The 13,105-nt window shown below is 38.5% G+C and overlaps 1 protein-coding gene across 1 annotated transcript in view; it reads left to right on the top strand.

The window, feature by feature from the left end:
* Positions 1 to 13,105, top strand: part of LOC129790123 (WD repeat-containing protein 19) — an 829,031-nt gene that overhangs the window by 305,170 nt on the left and 510,756 nt on the right. The window lies entirely within an intron of this gene.

Genomic DNA, 13,105 nt, shown 5'->3' with positions numbered 1-13,105 from the left:
AGACAAAGTAAGGTAGGCATTTACAGAAGCTCTCCAAAGGGGTGTAGTTAATGATTTTTTTCCCTCCGGAAATTGCATGTCAAACTTACTACAAGGGGGGTAAATGAAGTCGATATTAAAAATTCCTTCCAAGACTCTGCCAAAGACGGAGAAGACCTCCTTCTGTGTAAGAACCAAAGAAAAGACCACTAAACGGTGTGGATCTTCTTGGCGCGAGAGAGAGAGGGGAGAAGGTTAGCATGGTGATTTACTTGTGAATTTAATCAACATGCAGTGCAGCATGTTGTGTACAAGGAAGACCCTAATTGAGATTGACGCTAATTACAATTGCAGTAAATTAATTTAAATCTTCTTCTTCTCCTTCGCTAATATATCTGCCTACCATGCGAGTTATTGCATTTTCTCAGTTGAAAATTTGCATGCAAACTCAGCTTTGGGGGAAAGTTCACTTTTGCATGTGCATAGCGCATCCCGTCCCATCAAATTAATTCCCTTCACATCGCATCCCGGAGACGAGAAAGAATTCTAGGGGCAAAATAGGTGATGATATAAAGTGTTGTCAAGGCTGTTGAGGAGGTCAAACACTCCATGTTCTCTTCAGTGTGCTCACACCCTCAGCCACCCCCACCCCCTCAATGGCTTGTATGATAATGTGCAGTAGTATTTATGTAAATTGATATTACAACTTCAAGATCCATGGCACAACTTCCGCTTTTCAAGTGTAGTGCCAGGGGATGAGTGGGGAGCTTTTAGAGCCACACCCTTACCCAAGCTTTAGCAACTTCTCTGTGCTTTCCTTTCATCTCCCCGGTGTTATATAAGATAATTCCGGTGGTTGTGAATATTGTTTCAAAATGAAAAGCCTGCAGGACACTGAATGGCTTATGTGTGGACTGCAGGAATGACCCATTTTGGCAAAAAAAAAGTCTCCCAAATTATTCTCCGAAAACCAATTGAGAAAAACCTTATCGTATGATTTTTTTTCTTTGAAATAAATGGAAATAGAGTAGAATTTGCTGCACTTCGGGGCATTTTAGGTATTTTCAAATGCCCCACAGTCTAACCGATTAAAATCAGACAAATTTTAGAGCTGATCACTATGGAAAAACTTTCTCTACCACCAACCTGCTATATAGTCCATGGGACATAGTCTGAGTGTGTCATTTATTGCCACAATGGTGGTCTGTGGTGGCTCTCGCCAATGGGGAGCAATAAAAAACTCTCCTTATCTCGCAGTGTGCACCTCATTAAGGTCAATCCACACGTAGTTCATCAATGGAATCACCGACAAAACCCACCGCAGTGGCTCCACGCGCGCTTTCCTTTTCAGAAGCACCCTATCCCCGCATACGCTTCCTCAGCACATCATGCCCAAACCCTTTTCTCTACCTCCTCACCCAAGCAAGCAACCAACCCCCTTTTATGGCATCCACCATTAAAGCCAAAGTGATAGCAACTTCCGACTTTCCACACTTGATTACCATTGTGTGTATCTCGTTATTTGTATTTTTCTCCCACGCCTTCACTGCGAAACCCCTCTTCGCACCGAAAAAAGAGGAGCTTTACGCACTTTTGTGTTACGCATATAATAGGAAGCGGATGTGTGCGGAATCTTCTCAAAGTCCGTTTGAGGGAACTTCCACATCGCCATTTGTGGGCTTATATAACAGAGAATTTGCTCCAAATGGAGTTCTACAGATTAAAAAAGAAATCATTTCCCCAGCATGAAGCCATATTGGAATATTTTTTAGGAAATCTCGAAGATCTCGAAGAACATTCTTTCGACAAAGACACATTTTGCCCACTCACTGCTGGTGCAATTTACTCCACATGTCACCATTATCGACTATTATTTTCTAAATGTTATCCTCTTTCAGGATATTTTCATCAGCTTTCCCCAAAATTAATCCATTTCGTTCCTTACAAAAAAAGCTCCTCTCCATTAATTGTTATTTTTATTCAAAGCAATTTTCCCCCAGACATAGAATGTTAAAAAAAAAACACGAAAGACTGAAAAGCGAATTAAATATTTTTTTCGGGGGTATTTTCTATTTAAACGCCCCCTCTTTATTTGCCCTGGGATACCCCATAAATGTGGCTTTTATAAAAATTTAATTATCGAAAAGGAATATAAAATGCGATTAAAAAATGTTCAAAAAGGAAAACCTTCAAAGGTTGAAAAAAAAATGAATTGAATTCCCTACGACCAGCAAAATTGCTCATGGGTCTCAATGGTGGAGGCATGGCATTTTGTCAAAGGACGCGGCAATTGAACAAAATATTGCGGTGGAGCTTTTCAATAGACATTGCGCCATTGAAGTGTATTCGAGTCAGTTCAGCAGGAAGCAGGATACAGATTATTGATATACTTTGTGGTAGACAGTTTGATCGTAATATGCGTGTTTTTTGTAAAATAAAATATACTTAAAAAATTTATATAAAATGAACAGCTTTAATAAAATTTTTCATTTTAAAGGAGCCCATGCGCTTGATATGGGCGAAGTACCTAATTGAAGGAAACGATAAAAACAATTTTAACCCACCCAGTCTTGTAGGGAATCAAAAAAGGATAAAGAATCGCCAAAAATATTCACCAGTATCGACTGGGGTCACAGCGAAAAAAGGCAATAAAGTTTTGTAAAAATTCAAAAAAATTAGCCGCCATTCGCCATTTTGTTCATTTCAATGCATGAAGCATATGTTTCAATGCTTCGTCATGAGCTTGTCTATGATAGTTTGACATTTCATTCATTTTTTTTTGGGAAAAAATAAAAAAAATTGCGTATTTTTTAGTTTAATTATCGTGGTAAATGTGTTTTACGTGTTGTTCGAGAGTGATTTTACATCTGAATACCTGAAGGATGAATTCCCGCACAGCTTGTGACCGTCTCATCGAGCACATCTCTCGTTACAAAACAAAGCAATCCAAAAACATTGGTCGTGAATCGTCTTGAAGATGGTTTTTTCACGAATTGAGAGATCATCTGCGCTGGAATCCTTTGCGTTTCACACCACCACGACGGACAAGACGATGGATTGCTGGTTTTGTGATTCCCTGGATGTTGTCACGCAAAACCTTACGATGTTTCTTGGCACCACCTTTCCCAAGACCTTTTCCACGACCAATGATGTGCTCGCTGAGACGGTCACAAGCTATAAAGGAATTCATCCTTCAGGTATTCAGATATAAAAATCACTCTTGAACAACACGTAAAACACATTTACCACGATAATTAAACTAAAAAATACGATTTTTTTTTATTTTCTCCCAAAAAAAAAATAAATGAAATGTCAAACTGTCATCGACAAGTTCATTGACGAAGCATTGAAACATATGCTTCATGCATTGAAATGAACAAAATGGCGAATGGCGGCTAATTTTTTTGAATTTTTACAAAACTTTATTGCCTTTTTTCGCTGTGACCCCAGTCGATACTGGTGAATATTTTTGGCGATTCTTTATCCTTTTTTGATTCCCTACAAGACTGGGTGGGTTAAAATTGTTTTTATCGTTTCCTTCAATTAGGTACTTCGCCCATATCAAGCGCATGGGCTCCTTTAAAATTTAGAATTTTCAATTAAAAGATCTGAGTTTTGTACAATAATTCTTGACTATCTTTGTAAATTTATAAAAAAAAGTTTAATTTCAAATTTAAAAATAGTTTTTCATTTAATAAGCTTCAGAAAAGATTTTTTTTAATTCAAAATCTTAACTAAGAAATTAAAATTTGATTAAATAAAAATTATATACAAAATAGGAATTAAGAAATTGTTCTCTCACCAAACAAGTTCATAAAATATTATTAAATTAAAGTAAAAGTTGTATCACTTTTAAACAGACTGTATGTATGCGTCAGTATGTCAGTGCAAAAGCCGCGAGGATGGGGCTTGTTGAATAGGCGAAAAATTCCCAATCCCTGTTGGATTTTCGATGAAATTCTCTCATGGAATAAATCCATCACACAAATAATTTTGCCTGAATAGATCTCTATTGCAAATATGACCAAGTGGAGACGCACACAATATTGCTGAAATGTGCTCCCGTCCATCATTTTGAGGAGAAAACCATGCTGCGGGGGCTCTCAAGTGGGATACTTCGTACGCCGCCCCCTCAACACACACAGCCCGAGGGGGTGGCTTGAAGGGGAAAGGGGATGGTGGTGTGTAACATGTGTGGAAAATGAAAATTTATGTGTATATTTTCAATGATAATCCCACCCAGGGCACACAAAGGAGAGCTTTTTCTGTCATTCATCCCCAAAATTCCAATTCAACGGAGGAGATTTATCTCACGGACACACATGAATATGTAATTTACTTTTTTTTTCCTTGTCCCTATGCGTCGCCCCCTGGTGCGGGGGGGGGAACCTAGTCGGAGATCCTTCTGAATATCTGATAGAGCAGAAATTATCCTGTCGCCCTTTGTGTCTCACACTCAACCGTATGAGGATCCTTCTTTCCGCATTCATGGGTGCTAAAGAACATCCTCTTGACTCGAGTTTAATACATTTTCACTCAATATTTATTATTATTTTTATCTGAATGTATGATTTTTCCTCCCACGCGCGTTTTAGTGTGGGAAAGGAGACCAAACGGTTCCCCCAGGACTTTTTCACCTCTTCCGCATACCGCACCCCCTTTGCATGGAAAAAGAAGAGGAACCTTTTCTCAATGGTAGAGGCGTAAAATGATATCGCATAATATTTACATGATGAGGAGGTTCTTTTGAATTTCCTCCAGTAAGAGGAGTTTATCGTTCCACCCCACACACAATATGCTCTGTGCCAAGGTATATAAAGAATTTTCACTTCCAAAAGAAACGAGCTTATCGACTCACCCACATTTTTTTCGGTAGCACCCCTTGCGCAACAGAAAATAAACCACCACCGTTCGAGGAGTGTGGTACCACCGGATGTGGAGGCTTAAATGCGGAGATCAAGCGCACAGCACCGTGAACTTATCAAATTTTAAATTCAATGCGACGGTGACACGCAATACACCCCAAGGGGAACCTCACAGTGTGGAATATGCGGGGGTGGATGCCATTGTGTTGTCCCTATTCACTAACAAAATTCCTCAGGAAATGCTGTGCCATTGACGGAGGGAAGAAAGTGTCGCGCGCGGAGGGGTGGTTGCCGGAAGGCTGTGGTGTAATTAATTTACTTGAAGTGAGAAAAGAAATTGCATAAAATGTACATAGTTGTGCTACTGCTCTATGAGAAAATGTTGCGGGGTGTTAACTACAAGAAACAGATGGCTCCACCAAGGGGTCATTGAATACTTCTTCTATCACAAATAATAAAGCTTTCCTCAAAGGAATTTAATTTCATAGAAGGATCTGTTTTTTTTTTTTAGCAAATGGTTGGAAATGAGATATTTTCCATTAGATAACATGCTGAAGTTTCAATTTGTAGAATTTCTCTAACCAAACAAAATAATACCTAAATACCTATCAAATAGAACCATATTGTGAATTTCCATGAGATTTATCACAAATCATTTCCCATGTAGGCTAACAAAGGGTTTCGAAAGTGTTCGAATAGTTAGAACAATTTGCAGGGGGTAAATCATTATAATTTTTGAAGTCATATTAGTTGGTGTAGGCCTTCTTCCTGATTAACACAGCTCCTGCAACTTCCATCGCTTGGTCTCTCTCATTGAAAAATTCTCCAGCGTCCATTTTTTGGGTTTTCTTTTCGCTCAATTAGTTTTCTTTACTGATTTTTTTTTGCAATTTACTTTCAATTAACAGCAAATTTTCAAATTTCACTAATAAACAGTATTACTTTACTGTTTATTAGGGGTCACCTAATGAAATTTGTCATTTACTGTTTATCGAAAGTGAATTACCAAAATATTCAGTGAAGAAAACTAACTAATCAAGGGAAAGGAAAAACCAAAAAATGGAGGCCGGAGAATTTTTCAGGGACAGAGATGAAGCGATAGAAGCTGCAGAAGCAGTGTTAGTCACAAAGAAGGCCTACGAGGTCCATGTGCGACAATATGAGAAAAATGTGAAAACGTATTTGGAGTATTTGGAGACAAGAGTGGATGCAAGAGGTAAAAAAGGAAAGTAATATTTTATTAAATTTGTTTAGGGAAACATGAGATAGTTTATTAGTTGGTATACCACAATCGTGGCATACCAAGTATTGTAATCGTCTGAAAAACCGACCACCTCAGATCGGGCTCAAACTTGGTATGAGCACGTTTTAGACATCCCACATTACGAAAATGGTGGTGGAAAATTTTTGATCCGGCCGGCCTGCCGGCCGGCCTTCCGGCCGGCCTTCCGGTGGTCCAAACTTTGCCTTATAACTCGAGAACAGTAACAGATAGAGACTTCCGGTTTGAAATTTTCTATAGAAATGTGGGTGTAAAATTTCATTTTTTCGCATTTTCAAAATCCAAGATGGCCGCCGTCCGCCATTTTGAAATACCGTCAACCACTTCCCTTATAGCTAGAGGTCTGAAATTTTATTATGTTGTAGAGCTCAGTGAGATATTTTCATCAACAATTCATACTTGACAATCGGTCAAGCCGTTTAGCAAATATGGCGGTCTAAAGCAAAAAGTGTTTTTTCGATATATCTCGAGAACGGCTTGACCGATTTTGACCATCTTGGTATCAAATGAAAGGTATTGAGAAGCCCTACAACTGTTTAGAACATTTCAAGTTTCAAAAACATCCGCAAGAGGCGCTAAAAACAAAAACAAAAATTGCCTAACTTTAAGGGGCAATATCTTCGAATTCCGATCATAGATTTCCTTGAATTTTTGATATGTTGTAGCCTGACTCAATATCTTTCACCAGTCCGAAAATGAAGAAAATCTATGACGCCGTTTAGAAGATATGGCCATTTGAAAAATTCTTGTATTTGAAAAGTTCTAAGAGCCATATCTCTTGAACGGCTTGACCGATTTTGCTCATCTTAGTATCAAATTGAAGGTTTTACAAAACTCTACAACTTTCTGGAACATCAGAAACCTCTAGAACCATTCCTTGAGGACAAAAAGTGCAAAATACTGTTTTGGTGAAACAAAAATCCGCCATTTTGTGTTCTGGAGGTGACCTTGAAATGTATCGAAATATATGTTAGATTATAGCTTATTTCAATACCTTTCCAGAACTAGTCAAGAAATTTCTGTAGGTCTATTAGAACTTAAGATATAAGCATTTTAATCTGTCAAATTGCTAAATTTTACAAAAAATCGACCTTGCCTACTAATACTACTCACAAATTAAATTACAACGCATAGACTGACCCATCCGCGTTGTGGTATACCAACTCTAATAACTGGACGCGTTATGATTGACTTTTCCTTTTTTACCATTTTTTAATTTTATTTCAGAAAAATATTGATTAGTTTATTCGTCCCCCGCGACACCTCCCAAATTGTATAAGAACAAAGAAGTTCAAGAATAATCCACTAAAGTTCCCAGTAACTTTCCCGCCAATTAGCTTCCCGCTAAATATTTTCCCGCCAAATATTTCTCCCGCGAAATATTTATATTGCGACATAAAAACCCACCAACTTCCCACGATAGGGCAAAATGCATCATAAGCAAATCTCGACATTCTGCAAGATATGCATTCTCAATTCCCTTCGCGTCACATCAGAATTGTCCATAAGCAATTCTCCCCACCACTATTTTGTATAAATCCCATGTAAAAAATTGTGTATAAATAGAGTAACTTTATGCAAATAAAATCATTATTAGGACAGCAGTCCAACTGTGTACTTCGTCTCTAATAATCACCAGGACTGGCCCCCATGGGCCGGACCTAATAGAGAAACAGGAGTTTGTACAGGGTTCACAGAAGATAGAATCATCCAGATTCATTCTTTTGTCTTGTAAAAATAACTGTTTCTACCCAGAGAAGCGAGGTTTGTTCAAGAGTTTCATAGAAGATAGGGTAAACCCATTCTTTTGTGATACTTGATAAAATTTCGTTTTTCTCCAAAAATAAGAATAGAGTTTGTGAAAAGAAAGGGTTAGAAGATAAAATCTTCGGATTTATTCTTTAATCAATTCTTCCAAAAGCCCTATTCTTACATAGGTTTGTGATAGGAACCACCTATCAAAAATCTATAACCCACATTCATTGTACGGGATCAATCTTAAAGAAATTGCCAAATTCCCGTACAAAATGTGGTCCTTCGAGCCGGATATGAACCAGCGACCTATGGATGTTGTTGCTTTTGCAACTTCATTGATCAATTCACTTGTTGATGGTGAGTTCGGTCGGGAGTTGCCCGGTGTGGATGATGGAGATAGTGATAGTACGTCCTCTCTGTCAGTTTGGGCTGTGGGCTTTGCCGGAAGTGGATCTTCCAATAGGATTGCCTGACGTTGTTTGGATTCTGATTTGGGCGGTTTTTCCTCCTCCAACAATGCGTTTTCAATCAATAAACTGGGATCGATTGAGGGTGCTAAAACGGGCTGATGGGCTATTCTGCGGCGTGTTGGTTGTGTGTTGCCAGCCTCGGGATCAGGTAGAGTCTCTGTGAATTTTGTCTCGGGAGGTTTTATTTTGGGAAGTCTTGTGCCCGTGACCGATAATCTAGACGATCCTCGGTTTTGCACAATTTTGTTTCTGCAGATTGTTCCCTGCGCTCGGCTGTGGAGTATCTCCTTTATATGTGAGGTTTTTACCCCAGGGGGGGTAATTCCGCTGGTAAAGTAGATTCTTCCCACTAAAAAGAATTTTGGAATAATTTTAGTGGGATGGTCGAAGGACCAAAATTCTTGTACGGGATCAATTTAGAAATTGCCAAATTCCCGTACAAAATTAATTGACTAAATATTATTTTTTATTATATTTTCTAAAACTCTAAGAGCTGCGCGAGGTTTATCGTCCTAGGATAGGATTCTTGAAGAATTACGAGTGAAGAGGGCCTTACGGCCCGACACCAATTACGGGCCGGACCCTGCCATTATTTTTTTTCAAATTAATTAGTTCTCAAACCGAATTATTCATGAACCAAATTAATGAGGATATATTCGCGTCGGAAGCAGGGAAATTGTTTGATGAAGTGATTCATGATCTGGACTCTGGAATCCCCTGCTGTAGAAGAAGCGAACGCGTACATGGAGGGATGCTGATATTGAGTTTGAGGACAAACTTTCCGGTGCTCAAACTCGATATCAGCATTAATCTCATGTTACTGGAAACATATCGTCGCTTGTCGCTACTTTTGTCGTATAAAACGTTTTTTTTATATGGAGCTTTGGGACATACATATATACGACAAAAGTAGCGACAAGTGACGATATTATATTTTACTGCGGGAAGAATTCAATATGGACAAATACGCTTAGAGAGTGGATACTGGACATTTCCACAGCTAGGAACAAAAGTGGGGATGGGAAGGCATAGCTTCCCGCCACGTCTTGGAGTGGCACCTTGACACCGCTCATTTCCTCTCATATTTAAGGGAAGGATTTACATCTCTAAGAGAAAACAAATAATAATAATTCTCCATCGTAACCGGGAATAAACCCAGGCAGCAACACTGGACCGAGTTCGCATTACCCGAACCGACTCTAGACCGGAACTTTGCGGGAGTACTGCGAGCAGTGCGGCAGTATCGTGAAGATGTCAAAACCTCCGTCTCCATTTATTGGGAAAAAGACAAATTTTTGCGCTATGATTACCCCTTTTTGATGCATTTGGGAAGAGTGAGCTAGAAATAGTCATTAATAATCTTAATATATAAAGCTGAAAATGTTTGTTTGTCTGTCTGTGGCACATGAACTCCTCCGAAACGGCTGGGCCGATCTTGATGAAATTTGGTATGGGGGTAGAGGGGGTCAATACGAGTTGCAAGCGCTATATGGGATTCCGCCCCAACCCCCCTTTATAGCGCCCCCACAGAAAAATTGATTTTTTCCCATTTTCTACCTGCTGAAGGGTCAAATAACGGGATTTTTTTTATTTTTAGAATTTCTCGGGGTACCGTATTATTCATCCCCCCTATTAATATACGCCCACCTTTTATAGCTTAAAATGGTGATTGCTCACACGTGATTGGGGGCTCGGGTTGACTAGTATTGTATAAATTCCTAAATGGTAAACATTTTGCATTTACAGAATGAATTGAAATTCTGCGAATTTTCCTCTCTCACCAATAAATCAAATACTTTCAAATAGCATCGAATATTTGGAGCGTCATCTGCAATATGCATTTAAGCTCTTCGCCTAACCAATATTGTATTGAGTTACAAAACTCACATGGGCGGAAGGGTTGCAAACAAAGTAAATTACATAGACGGCCAACAAGCGCACACCTGAGTATGTCCTTCCCTAGAGGGGATGGTTGTTTAATTTCATCCGGTTTGGCACATTTGTATAATTATCAATGAGCCTCCTCCTGTATATGATGTGAATGAGGAGGAGTGGAAATTTGTCGCAACACAAACCCATACGGAACAAATGCGGTGTTTGGGAGCATTTCATTTTGTACAATGGGGAAGGGGAAAAGTTTTGCGGAAAGGTCAAGCCAAGGGGGGATGGATGGGAAAATTAGTGGCAATGTGCTCATTAATTGGAAATTACATGAAACATGAGATAAAATCCGATGAGAGTTCAAAAGGCCATCTTCACCGACCACAAAATCAAACCCTTTCGCCACCCCTTTTGTAGGCACCCCGACGCGTCGAACAAACAACCCCATAATCCAGGTGATTCCACAAATGTGCCTGCATTAGGGATGCCCAGTACACACGATTTTAATTATAAATCCATCCACCTGACTCCCCTTCGAGCATGGTGCGCAAATTTATTATTTAGATTGAACTTGTTGCTGACACCCAACCACCCCCAAAAATACTGTGAGGAAAATTTAAGTGTGTTGTGGTGAATTCAACACAAAAGCCACTTTTATGTAAAAATCAAAAAAAAAAAATTCCACTTTATCCGCGTGCGTGAAAAATTATTCAATTATTCCACCATGCCTCTGTCCATCAACATTAATGCCAAACACTAAGTGATTAAGCATTTTGTGCACTTCACAGTGCGCGAACTTCCGCAAGGGGTTAACTTCCTGCCCAAAAATCAGCACACGAGAGTGACAAATGAATTTTTCCGTCATGAAAATTTCATTCAAAATCTCGATTAGCAAAAGGAGAAAGGATTAAAAAGTCACCAAGTATAGGTATGCAAAAAGGAAAAGAAAAAGCAATGCCTGAGACCTAGAAAGGAAAAAGCTCGCGAGAGTTTTGAACGTGCCGTGTAGATTGCGTGCTTTCGAAGCAAAAGACGTTGGGGAGAAATTTTTGATATGGTTTTCTCTCCCCATTTGATGTTATACTTAACAATTCCACACTATTGCTGACTTCCTGTAGTTGAACATTCCCCCACCGCAGGCGTGTAGCAGCTACCATACCCTGTGTGTGCCAGCTTCACGTGAAATGGGGTGGAAAATCCAAATGAAAGGTGAAATTTTTCACCCCCTTACACCTGCAAAGGGGGAGGTGAAATCCACTTTAATGAAAGTGTAGCGATAAATTGAAATGAATTAGCTACCGCCTCTTGCAAACATTCAACAATGAAGAATTAGTGGTACGTTGTTCAACACATCCAATCTTTCACATTATTTTCCGCGCTGACGCGAAAATTCAATATGCATGGGAGTCCATGAGATTTCCCTGGGAGTGGTTTTTCTCTCTTTCCCTTGATTACCATCGAAATGATGGCAATTTACGGGTGAAATTTTATCGCTCACGCCACGAAACCTCTATGCCCGAAAATTGGAGGGCTTCACTATCGACAATTAGTGCCACATTTCACTCCATATATGTATGTATGTAGTTCCTCAATGCCGCCCGAAGAGGAAATTGCAATTTTTCCCAATTTACTCCACACCTCGTCTTTCCGACGGGCACTTTAGACAAAATCATGCCTCGAATTTAGCAGCAAATCGATATACGGAATATTTAGAACGAATTTACCCCAACTCCCAGAGCTCTTCACCACTCTATCAAATAATTTTCCGATGGACGATAAAATGATTACCTACTTGCAAAAAAAAATGAATGAAAATTTGAACGTAAAAGCTGTGAAATGGGTTTCAATATCGGAAAGAAGATTAGAAAATCAATTTGTTTTAATCATTGCGACATAGATGGGTTTAAAAATTAATTTAAAATTTACTTTTTTTAAATTAAATTTTATCTATATCGCATCATTTTTGAAATTTTGGATAAATCTAATGTTTAATGACAATTAATTAAATTTAAATATTCATCCATTCATTCAACTAAATAAATTCAAAATTATTGAAAAGTATAATAATTAGAAACATTTTAATTCAATTTATGTTTATTATCTGATAATTTTAATTAAATATTATAAGTAGTATTAAATTCAATTTAGCATTATTATTTAAAAAAAAAATATATATATATATATATATATATATATATATATATTACTGTACCACGAAAATCGATTAAGGATGGCACTATAATGTAATGTAGGGGAACGTGGCCCAATTGCGACCCCCTAAATTCTGTTTCAGAAGGATTGAAAAAAGTCATATTAAAATGAATTAAATCTTTCCAAGTTTGGTACCATTGGAAAGGTCATTTAATAGGCTAACTTTGTTCTATAGATGCAAACCTTCTAACTCTTACCTGTTCTGAGTAATAGTCGAATTAAAAAAAGGTGCTAAAATTGCACTTTTTCACCACGGTGTTCTAATTGCGACCCCCTTTTTTTGCCGTAATTTGTTGGTTTTTCACTAGTAAGTCACTTTTATCACTACTATAAATAGGAAAACTGCCATGAAATACACGGAAAAGCCGGAAAATCAAGAATTTATTTTTAATTTTCCCCACATTTGTTTTGACATTTCGCCCTTGAGGTGACTACACGGAATTTCACACACACAGACAATTGCGCACTCACTGACGTAATTCGCAGAAAATCCACGAAAATTCTTCTGAGGAATGCGTAAATTACACTAACTGCACTCCCCTTTGGCTTTAGGAACATTTTCACGGCGAAAAAACTTTCAATATGTAAACGTGAAAAAATATTGATTTTCCCGAAATCAAAACACAGCGCGGTCTGTGTGAGAAAGACACTTCCACACCACT

Source organism: Lutzomyia longipalpis, chromosome 2, assembly GCF_024334085.1.
Source record: "Lutzomyia longipalpis isolate SR_M1_2022 chromosome 2, ASM2433408v1".
NCBI lineage: Eukaryota > Metazoa > Arthropoda > Insecta > Diptera > Psychodidae > Lutzomyia > Lutzomyia longipalpis.
Note: the sequence above shows the minus strand (reverse complement) of the source record. Positions and strands in the feature narration are given on the sequence as shown.